General features: G+C 39.2%; 2 pseudogenes; one reads left to right on the plus strand and one right to left on the minus strand.

The window, feature by feature from the left end:
• Positions 1 to 5,386: 5,386 nt before the first annotated feature.
• LOC114612515 lies at positions 5,387 to 6,999 on the minus strand (annotated as a pseudogene).
• Positions 7,000 to 7,002: 3 nt separating this feature from the next.
• Positions 7,003 to 9,761, plus strand: LOC114612516 (annotated as a pseudogene).
• The last annotated feature ends 2,198 nt before the right edge of the window (positions 9,762 to 11,959 follow it).

The following is an 11,959-nucleotide window of genomic DNA, read 5'->3' on the forward strand; positions in this document are numbered from 1 at the left end:
TTTCATCTGCCCTCTCTAGGAGGGCAGTCATTTTAGACTCCTGTCTGTAAGCACACCATAGCATCAATAATAGTGTTTCAGCCCTTGGAGCCTCCCATTGAGCTGGATCCCAATTTGGGCCTGTCAATGGACTTTTTTCTCTCAGTCTCTTTTCCATTTTTGTCCCTGCAGTTCTTTTAGACAGAAGCAATTCTGGGTCAGAGTTTTTGTCTGTGGGATTGAAACTCCATCCCACCACATGATGTCCCGTATTTCTACTGGAGGTGGACTCTACAAGTTCCCTCTCCCTACTGTAGGGTATTTAATATAAGGTCCCTCCATTTGTTTCCTGAGGGTCTCTCACCTCCCAGTTCTCTGGTAGATTCTAGAGGGTCCCCTGTCACAGGGGCATGTGTTCCACTATGTTCATAGTGGCCTTATTTGTAATAGGCAGAAGCTGGAAACATCCCAGATGTCCCACAACTGAAGAATGGATATAAAAAAAATGTGGTTCATTTACACAATGAAGTACTATTAATCTATTAAGAATGAGGACATCATGAGCTTTTCAGGCAAATGGATGGAGCTAGAAAATATCATCCTGAGTGAGGTAACTCACACACAAAAGAACATGTGTGGTATGTACTTACTAATAAGTGGATATTATCCAAAAAATTACAGAATACTGAAAATACAATCCACAGAACTCAAGAACGTTAGCAAGCTGATTGACCCATGTGAGGATGCCTCAATCCCACTTAGGATGGAGAAGAATGCCATCACAGGGGCAGAGGGAGGGAGGGACCTGGGTGGGAGAGAGGACATGAAGGGGGAAGGGGGAACATGCTCAGGTACTGGGGGAAGAACAGGACTGAAACCCTGAGGGCCAGCATAGAGAATGGAAACAGACAACCTCAATCTTACTATTCTTACATAGGACTCAAGTTGAGTTTACTACCACCATTAAACATCTCTCAACTGTCCAAAACTCCTTTTCTATAGGATCTGACTTTATTTCTAGGCACTTAGAGCCCCTGCTTGAGTACAGTATGTATAAATGTGTGCGAGTAAATATATACATGTAAAGTAAAGGTGTTAAAGAACAGCAATCATAAAAATTAAAAAAAACAACAAATTCTAGTAAGAATATGAACAAAAGAAAATTTACACATTTCTAGTAGACATGTAAACTAGTCTATTACTATAGAAGTGTGTGTGAAGTTTTCTCAGTGAACTCATTATAGGTCCTTCTATGACTGGGCTTTACCATTCCTGAGTATTTGTTCAAAGGATCTCTTGTGAACATATCACAAAGATACATGTGTGTCAGTGATTTTTTCAACAACACTCACAATGGCTCAGTTGTGGAAACAAACTGGTTAGCAAAGAGAGGAATAGAGAAGAAGAAGGATATATGTCAGGCCATGGAAGGATGTCTTGATTCTTGGCTGGGCATGGGCCTTTGAACCCCAACTCCATTGGAGAGACGACAGGTGTTTGACCATGCCCCCAGAATCCAGGCTTCTACAGGCAGCCTACATCTCCATTAACCTGCACCTTGAAGACACGTTTGGCAAGCAGCCCTTCACAGAGAGGTTTGCCATCCACACCTACAGGTAGAGGGCATGACTACAGGCTTCAGCCTTGACAGATTTCCATATTCATAAGTTACCTAAAGGCCGGAGGGTGTAGCTAAATTAAGTTATTCCTTTACAGTCCCTCCTCTTTTCCCCTTCCCTGTTTAAGCCAGCTCCCCCCTGACTTGGACTGAAGGGTGTACATCCAGATCCAACTACCTCACCATGGCAATAAAACTCTTGGAACCCACAGACTTTCTCGTATCATTGGGACCTGCTGTCACCAAAGCTTCCAGCCTTTGGAACTCCAGACTATCATGAGTTATTGGGACCAGCCAGGGTGGAAAGTCCCCTGGGGCTTCCACCACAGTTTTTTCCCACAGATATATATGAATGCCAGCTTATATATTTAAAGGACATTTAAAGATTTTTTTCAGGGCTTATATAGTTATCTAGAATTAAAGAATTCCAGTGAGGGTTGCTGTTTTGATTTATTTCAGTAGACAATTAACCTCAAGCACTTATGACTGGATAAATTTAAAGTGTTACTACTGAAAAATCAACCTGAATCACCTCTGAAAAGAGGGTTGGCTTTTTTACTTCATACATTTATCTAACAATAATCTCTCTTACTACTTCTTCCCTGGGATGTAGAGAATGACCAATTAGCTTATGTATTTGAATATTCTTATACCAGCACCACATCATGGTTCTTGAATGGCTGACTCTGTAGTTCCACCCATGGATTCTAATATTTCACAGTTATAAGTGTCAAAAGAATAAAATGCAGTTTTCTAATAATAGAAAAGTAGTTCTGAACATGCAGACATATGAGTACTTCTAAATATACTATATATGTGATACATGTTGCTGATGGGTAAAATCAAATAAAAGGAAAAAAAGCCAAACTCTGTACTCATTATTTTTAATAACCAAACTCACTGTTTACAATAGTACCTGTAATATATATTTTTAATGGAAATTTGAACTTGGCAATGTCAATATAAACCAGCCAGTATACTTCAAATAGAATCCTTCTTACACACCAGTGACAAAAAAATATTGGAATTTTTTTCAAAACTCATAGAATTTCTGTGACATGTGGACTTTTGTGTCTCCTGATTAATTTAGTCTGCATTTCAGCTGGCTTTGCTTATTCCAGGAAACCCATTTTAGTTCAGTAAGTGAATTTAATTTCCCAGTCAGACTCAAGAAATCTATTCTCATAACCTTTTTCTCATCTTAATTCCTTAGGGGTTGGCTCTATTTATTCATTGCTAAGGTTGTATCAGGGGATTTTCACCTTTTTGAAAGTATATCAAGATATGCATTTTATGAGATGTTGACAATGGCAATGGGAATAACAGCTATTTTATTACTCCACAGCTTGCATGGAGATTACATTGTATTTCTCATCATTATTCAGAGTGTAACCATTGATTCGAATATTTCCCTTTTATTTCACAATGTACTTTCAGAATCACGAACTGGGTTAATTTCTGTTCTACTGTTTCATATACATAATCAAGCTTCAATTAGCTATGATGACAGTCCCTTCTCCCTTTTTCAGCCAGTGTCTTTTATTTTCCTAGTTAGCTGTACTTTATGCCTTCCGAAGGTGAACAAGATAAAGATTAAAATTACTGCTTATCTAATGGAATTCATTGGAGACTCTGATAAAGTTTTGTTGAGCATGGAAATAATTATCTATGTAAAAGGACATTTGAAAGTTATCAAATATACTTCCAGTGATTACTCAAGCATTCTTTATGTCTCTTGTTCAGAGATTATTCTATCTTCATCAAGGAAATAATTTAGAATTTAAAAGTATGTTATTAATTTAATATCTTCTGTGGCTTGAAAAATAATGATTTCTAGTTGTGTGATCATACAGATTTATATTGTATAAATAAAGACCAGACTAGAATTTAAATAAAATGAATGGTTTTTGTATTTCCTTGAAACTGATACTTATTTCTACAATATCAGGTAAATACAAATGCTCAGATATTTAGATGTTATACTCACTCTTCTCACATATAGATTGAAACATTATTTGCTATGCAATTCTGGGAAATAATTATATTGTGCTTTATAAAATACAATAAATATTAAGAATGAGCTACTGTGAGATCTCAGATATAGATAGAATATATATATCAACCCTCATGAATGCTGAGGGTTCATCACGGAAGGAGCTGAGAAAATGCAGGAACCAGAACATAAAAGTGCTGTGAAGTATTTTGCTATGGACATGACATGGCTGTTTTTCACAGAAACTGTGGTAACTTGAATATGATCAAATCAACTAAAACTTACAACTCTAAATAGAGAGCGGCTCTTGAAGCCCTTCTAGCTGAGAACATATTGGCAGTTGATGGTTAGTCAATACAGGAGAGGCACTTTTGGGTGGAAGATGCCCATTGAAAGGTTGCCTATGCCACAGTGAATGAAATATTGAATTTCAAGACTTCAGAGATTGTTCAGTGGTTAAGAGCACTGACTGTTCTTCCAGAAAACTTGGGTTAAATACCCATGTGGCAGGTCACAACTGTATAAAACTCCAATCCTATAAGATCTGGTGCCTCTCCTGTTCTCCTCAACATTCGGAAAAATGTATGGACACCTGTGAAGTAAAAATCAATTTATCTATGAGGCTCAACCTCTATGTAGATTTTCTAACAATATTTTGGTCTGTTAGAAAGTAAATAGTGATCCCTGACTGGAAAATTTTGCAGCTGTTTCATGTCATGGTGTCCAATGTTAGAACCAAGACTTAGCTTTGTCTAGTGTCTGACTAAATTTAAACTCTTATCTCAAAATTAGCTAAGTAGAATGATTCTGTGAAGTACAAATATTTGCTGTTATTTTGTACAATCTGTTAAGTGAAATAGAAGTTAGGTAAGCTTTTTTCTCATTTCTATTAGAATTTAAAAATTTGGAGCACTCTACTTTGAACATGTTTGCCCTGCTTCCAGTTCTTCCCATATCCATTCCTCCTTACTATGCCCACCCAGATTTGTTCTTTTTTTAACCTATCAAGTACAGTTTGTGCTACTCATGTGTTATTTAATGTGTGGCTGTCACTGGAGGGTTGTCAACAAACCAGAGGCTTTACCCTTAAAGAACTGACTATTCTTTCAGGAGATATCAAATACCAATACGTCTTTAGCTTTGTTGGGTCTTTCAGTCAACTTTCTCTCACTGTGGCAGAATTTTTTTCTAGCTTACATCTGCAGCAGTCAGGTGCACATTGTCTCAACTGCTATGTAAATACCCTGTATGTCCAGAAAACAAGTTTCTTTTAGTCATCTCTACACTGTGGCTCTTATAATCTTTCTACATTCTCTTAGAAAAAAATTTTCCACAACTTTTTGTTTTGCATAATTTAATATAAGTTGTAATTTTTAGGACATACTATTACTATTAATATGATTAAAACTGATTTAATATTAGGAATGGTGTAGTAGATACAAGAGTTTTTGGCTTCAAATCCTGAGTATCCAGTCTCACATGTTAGGTGGCACATTTGAGATTCATCATCTTAATATCCTCACTTTAGGGATCATGCAGAGATTAAATATGTACATGCAGATGTATCTTTCATAATCTATTTGACTATTGGTACAGTATTCATTTTCTCTTAATAGTCATTTTATTAAAGGTTTGGTAATCAGGAAAGTGATATCAAGAAGTACTGAAATTTTCAAATGTGTTTGCTTAGTAGAAGGACTTGAGGATTTGAAGGACAGCAGGCATGGCCTTGATAAGGACAGTGGAACCACAGACCATGACTTTGTTTATTCTAACTATAGTAATGAATAAGGAATTCAGACGATACTAAATTTAAGCAGAGAAAGTGGCCATGAACAATAGCAATAGGTGAGATAGGTGAGGAGTCCTGAGTGCCACTGCAGTAAAGAACAATCTCTAAAGGAAAGGTGACACCCACCATCTTGTTCTGCAGCTCTAAGCCTTAGGGATTTTATAAAACTTATTTGTGTGAAATTTATAAAAATTGATTCATTTAAAATCAATTCTAGTTCTTCAGAGCCTAGGTGCCCCTGCTCAGCAATTTCTGAATGGTATACAGGCTTTCGAGAAGGAGAATCATCCAGTTTTTTTATCCCAACCTGAAGCTCAGAATACTGTGTTGGGTAGCTAGGCTACTGTAAGTTGCTGGCGAGCCTTGCTCTCTCCTCCCTGGCTGTTGGGTCATCCCAAATGATCTGCTCATTTTGGGAGGGCTCTGTGTTGATATCAGGTACTATCTGTCGAGACTGCCTGAGCGCCTCCAGGACTCGGCTTCGTCCACTCCTAGCAGAGCAAGCGCTGTCAGGAGTTGAAGAAGCACTGTTACAACTGCTTCTTGACATGCAAGTTTTCTGGGCTGGTGTCTTCACGATGCAGATTGCTGACATGATCTCCTGCAGTTGCTTCTGGAAGTTCTCTCTCATCTCCAAGGCCTGAGTCAGAGCTCCTTTACAGTCATCTCTGCCATTCCCATTCAACAGATCTGACTCTTTGTTATTCGTACTCATAGTGTTTGTCTCACTTCCTTCTACAGACGAATGATCTGGCTCTAACAGCCAGTGCTCAGACACGATGTGTACCCCTCTTTCTTTGCCAGACTTATATTCTTGATTACTATCATTTGCTCGACCCTGATAAATGAAATGAGTAACTGTCTCATCAAAACTCCACCTGTACTCTGCTCCCAGTGAGGCTGCGATCCCATTTAGCTCACTCTGCTTCTTACTGAGTTTTTTACTCACACACACCAAAACTTTGTCAAGTGGTTTTGGAGTCTCTTCCTCCTCCAAATGAGCACTCTTCAGCTGAGGGCTGGCAGAATGACTGCCAGTGTTTCGGGAACTATTTGCCAAAGCAACTGTCAGGTTCCTGTTGATGACTTCAGAGAGTGGTGAGCTCAGTTTCCGCTTCTGGCTGGCAGCATTTGGGTTCCCAAGGCTGCAAGTGCATCTGTCACATCAAAGGATGGCTTGAAAAGCTTGTCCATGGACAGAAAATTTGATGGTGTGTCCAGGTGTAAGGAGGGTTCCTTCTTCAGTGGCTGTCCTACTGGTGGACAGGCTGAGTCCTGCCTATTGTGCTGGGATATGACAGCACGGAAAGCTTTGCTCTGAAACCGGTTCATGTCCAAGAGTGTAACAGTCTTTCCTCTGTAAAACTCCAAGTGTGCGGCGTCTGGCTGTGCTGGAGAATCTGGATTCGCATTCACTCCATTTGGTATCTTAGGTTCTAAGACTTGTTCTTGTTTAGGTGCACTGTCAATCAGAAAATGGTTTTCATTTGCTCTCTTTCCCATTCTAGCAGTTTCTAAGAGCCATGAAATATCAACTGCCGACAAATTCCATTTCTTTGCAGCTTCATATTTAGAACCAGTCGGTTCTCTCACTATAAGATGCGTACTGGCGAGCATGCCCCCAAGCCATCTGTGACTCCACAACCTGTGGACAAGATTGAAACACTAGAAGAAAAGCACGGAAAACTTAAAAAACAGTATGTGTTCCAGATGTCATCTCTGAATTCTCAAGAGCGGATTAATTACTGTCGCCTGATTAAAGACCTAGGTAGGTCAGTGATCGAGAAGCAGTGCTCGGACCCCAGCTGCACACACATGGTTGTGGGGTATCCACTGCTCAACGAGAAGTACTTAGCTTCCATGGCAGCTGGTAAATGGGTGCTTCATCGTTCCTACCTGGATGCTTGCAGGACCGCTGGACGCTTTGTGCAGGAAGAAGACTATGAGTGGGGAAGTAGCTCCATCCTTGATGCTCTCACTGACGTCACTGAGCACAGGCAGAAGCTTGCACTTGCAGAAATGAGATGGAGGAAAAGAATCCAGCAAAGTCAAGAGTCAGGCATTGTTGAGGGAGCATTTTGTGGCTGGAAAGTTATTTTACATGTTGATCGACCCCGAGAAGCTGGATTCAAGCGCCTTCTTCAGGAAGGAGGAACAAAGGTGTTACCTGTTCATCCAGAACCTTTATTTAAGGATGCTACACATCTCTTTTGTTTTTTTTTTTTTGGTTTTTTTTTTTTTTTGTGTTTTGGTTTTTTTGTGGGATATTTGTTTATTAATGTTTTGAGGCATAATATAATTTTCAGAAGCTACAGCCATGAATCTTAACCACCAGAGGGCACTGTACAGCTAACAGCTAGCTTGTTTTCTTTTCTTTTTTTTATTGGATGTTTTATTTACATTTCCTATGTTGTCCCCTTACCCCATCCCCCACCCACCCAGGAACCCCCAATCCCCTCACCCCTCCTCCTTCTTCTCTGTGGATGTAACCTCTATCTACGCCCCCCACTCCCACCTCCCCACCCTCAAAATTACCACCCCCTGGGGCATCCAGCCTTCATGAGGTCAAGGTTCTCTTCTTCCACCTATGCCCAGCAGGGCCCTCCACTCTTACATATTCAACTGAAGCGATGGATCCCTCCCTAAGTGCTCCCAGGCTGGTGGTTTAGACCCTGGGAGCTGTGGTTGGTTGGTATTGTTGCTCTCCTCATGGTGTCACAAATCCTTTCAGCCCTCCTTCAGTCTTCACTCTAATTCCTCTATTGAGAACCCCATGATCAGTTCAATGGCTAGTTGTGAGCATCTGCCTCTAAGTATGTCAGACTCTTGAAGACCTCTGAGGAGATATCCATATCATGCTCTTATCAGCATGCACTTCCTGACTTCCACATCAGCCTCTACCTTTGGTGATTGCACATGGGATAGATACTCAGGTGGAGTGGTCTAGAAACGGCCCCTCCTTCAGTTTCTGTCCCTCACTTTGTCTCCATATTTGCTCCCTTGAGTAATTTGTTGCTCCTTCTAAGAAGGACCGAATCACCCCCACTTGGTCTTCCTTCTTTATGGGCTTCATGTGGCCTGTGAGTTGCATCTTGGGCATTTCAAGGTTCTGGGCTAATAGCCAATAATCAGTGAGTGAATAACATGTGTGTTCTTTTGTGATTGGCTTACCTCACTCAGGATGATAATTTCTAGTTCCATCCATTTACCTAGGAACCTCTCGAATTCATTGTTTTTAATAGCTGAGTAATACTCCATTGTGTAAATATACCACATTTTTTGAATGAAAATTGATCCATTCTTATCCCCTTGTACAAAGCTCAAGTCTAAGTGGATAAAGGACCTCCACATAAAACCAGATACACTGAAACTAATAGAAGAGAAGGTGGGGAAGAGCCTCGAATACTTGGGCACAGGGGAAAAGTTCCTGAACAGAACTCCAATGGCATATGCTCTAAGATCAAGAATTGACAAATGGGACTTCATAAAATTGCAAAGTTTCTGTAAGGCAAAGGACACTGTCAGTAGGACAAAATGACTACCAACAAATTGGGAAAAGATCTTTACCAATCCTTCATCTGATAGAGGGCTAATATCCAATATATACAAAGAACGCAAGAAATTAGACTCCAGACAACCAAATTACCCTATTAAAAATTGGGGTATAGAGCTTAACAAAGAATTTTCAACGGAAGAAACTCGAATGGCCGAGAAGCACCTAAATAAATGTTCAGCATCCTTAGTCGTCAGGGAAATGCAAATCAAAACAACCCTGAGATTCCATCTCACACCAGTCAGAATGGCTAAGATTAAAAACTCAGGTGATAGTAGATGCTGGCGAGGGTGTGGAGAAAGAGGAACACTCCTCCATTGTTGGTGGGACTGCAAGATGGTGCAACCACTTTGGAAATCAGTCTGGCGGTTCCTCAGAAAATTGGACATAGCATTACCTGAGGATCCAGCTATACCACTCCTAGGCATATACCCAGAAGATGCTCGAACATATAACAAGGACATATGCTCAACTATGTTCATAGCAGCCTTGTTTATAATAGCCAAGAGCTGGAAAGAATCCAGATGTCCTTCAACTGAGGAATGGATTCAAAAAATGTGGTATATTTACACATCTCTTTTGTGACTTCAATAAACTGAAACCTGATGACTACAGAGTTTTCATCTCAGAGGCTGCTGCCCAGAACATGGCCTGCTTGAAAACAGAATATATAGCTGATTATCTCATGCTGGAATCCCTTCCTTGTGCAGATAATTACCGTGTATCAGAAGCTGCATTATTCCATAGTAAGGAAGGTAGGCCTGGATTAGCACAGAAGAGGAAGACTCCTGCAGAGAACGCCATCAAGCGGCCAGGAGTGTGCTGAGGATCTTCTGCGGACCAAACAACAGTGAATGTTTTTGAGTTTAGTGCATTTGCCTAAAATGCATAAGGCCCTCACTGCGGTGAGAAAAATTTCAGCTACAACCTGAACACTGGTATGGTGCGTTTGTGTAGCAGTTTAAAGGCATACATCTGAAGGATTGATGCCTTTAACCTGAATTTGAATCACGGGACATTGACTGTTCCTAATAAAAAAGAACTAAACTAGCTTGTCGAGCCACACTGAGTACAGAAGGACTTTTCTTGTAAATATGAGGCTATAGTAGTTTTTAACAAGGAGATAGATTTGTTTCAAAAATGTCTTAGTTTGTAAAAGCAAAAGTTATATATTAGGGTTATTTCATATTTTCCTGATTTTTATATATGTATTCTTGTCATTTAACCTTTGAACAGCCTAAGCAGAGGTTAATAATGAAGCTGGGGCTTTAAACTTAAAATGTGTATATATGTATAAACTTCTATCATTTGCCAAACATGGGCAACAAAACTTTAAGTGAGATAAAGAATAAAAAATAGCAGCTCAAAAAAAATCAATTCTAGGGTTTGAGATCATAAATGAAGCAGAATCATGAAAAATGACTGGTTGTCTTCATTCCTAAAGACTATTCTGAGTATATTGCTCTATTGCTCTTATGGTAGGGACATCTGATCTCGTTCTCTCCCTTCCACCATCCCCCCCCGCCTCCCTCCCTCTCTCTCTCTCTCTCTCTCTCTCTCTCTCTCTCTCTCTCTCTCTCTCTCTCTCTCTCTCTCTGCTTCTTTGTGTGTTCTACCATCTTCAGTCCAGTAGGCTCTCATGTCAGTGTTATCATCAAAGATGATGGTTACCTTCTAGAAATCCTGAGGTTCAGTGGGAAAATATCACATTTAATAAATGTGCTACAAGACAGAAATCATCACTAACAAATTTCGGGCTTATTGAACAAACAACCTTGAATTAGACAGCCAACTGGAATTTTCCCAAATGCCCTGCTCCGTACCATGCACATCCAATCACAACATGAAGGAAAGTGGCTGTGTGTCTTGCAAAAGGAAGAAAAAGACTCTTCTCCAAAGAACCAAGTTCTCCTTATTGAATAAAAAGCTATTTATGAACTTAAAATACTGAGCTAAAAAACATGTATGAACTAGGATTACAGGAGAGTGTACCTGACAGCTGTCACTCTAGTCAGCCTAATCCCATCCTGCAGTTCATCAGTTGAGACTTGTATGGATTACTGTGATGAATTACACTTCACCACTATGAAATTGATAGTAAAACTTCATTAACTCTCATTTAATTACCTTATCTGATAATTAATAAAAACGTCACTCCTTCCATCTATTATTTAATTACAGAGTAAGATAATAAATTTCACTATGATTTTCATCACTCCACATCAACAGACGCAGCTTAAGTCAAATGAAGCATACTTGAAAATAAGCTACTTCTGTCTTGAGTAACTTACATAAAATTTGTTGTCCATGATAGCAGACTCCTCATGGATCAATTTATTCAATGGAAGAGGCACAATGATCATGGGAATGATAAGCACAGAGCATGGCTCTTGTGCTGCTCTCACATATACTTACAATGCTCGGACACAGAACTAAAGCTAGTCTAGATGGTAGCACAACATTTGCTCTAGCCTTCAGAACTGTGAGCTATTTGTGAGTCTCTTTTGTTAAAACTCCAAAGCTGTGGTGTTCAGTTACAGAAATAGACAACAGAATAAGACATCTGATTAATAACAATGATATTATCAGTAGCAAGAGTAAAAGCTTTCTTTCATCTCTTGATTATTATCAGCTGGATATTTTCTAATCAAAATTTTCAAAACCACTTAAAAGTAAAATTTTATCCCTGGATTTGTTACTGTTTTATTGTTTTCTAAGGATATTATAAGCAAGAAAACTTCTAAAAGAAAGCACATAATGAGAGCTTGCTTACAGTTCCACAAGGTATTAAGTATAGACCTTAAATAGGGAATGAGCTACACTTATTTTTGAAAACTTTTGCAGTGTTCTCATAAAACACATTCATTGTCATATTCAAATGTATGGAAGATCATCTTTACCATTAAGAAAATCCTACCTTATTTTATTTTTATCAATATAAAGTTTTTAAACTCAGAGTTTTCCACAAGTTTTGCTTTTGATTGTGTGCATAAATTTACCTGTATTATTCAACCCAGTGAAATG

This window comes from Grammomys surdaster, unplaced genomic scaffold (genome assembly GCF_004785775.1).
Source record: "Grammomys surdaster isolate TR1022 unplaced genomic scaffold, NIH_TR_1.0 126163, whole genome shotgun sequence".
NCBI classification, from domain to species: Eukaryota; Metazoa; Chordata; class Mammalia; order Rodentia; family Muridae; genus Grammomys; species Grammomys surdaster.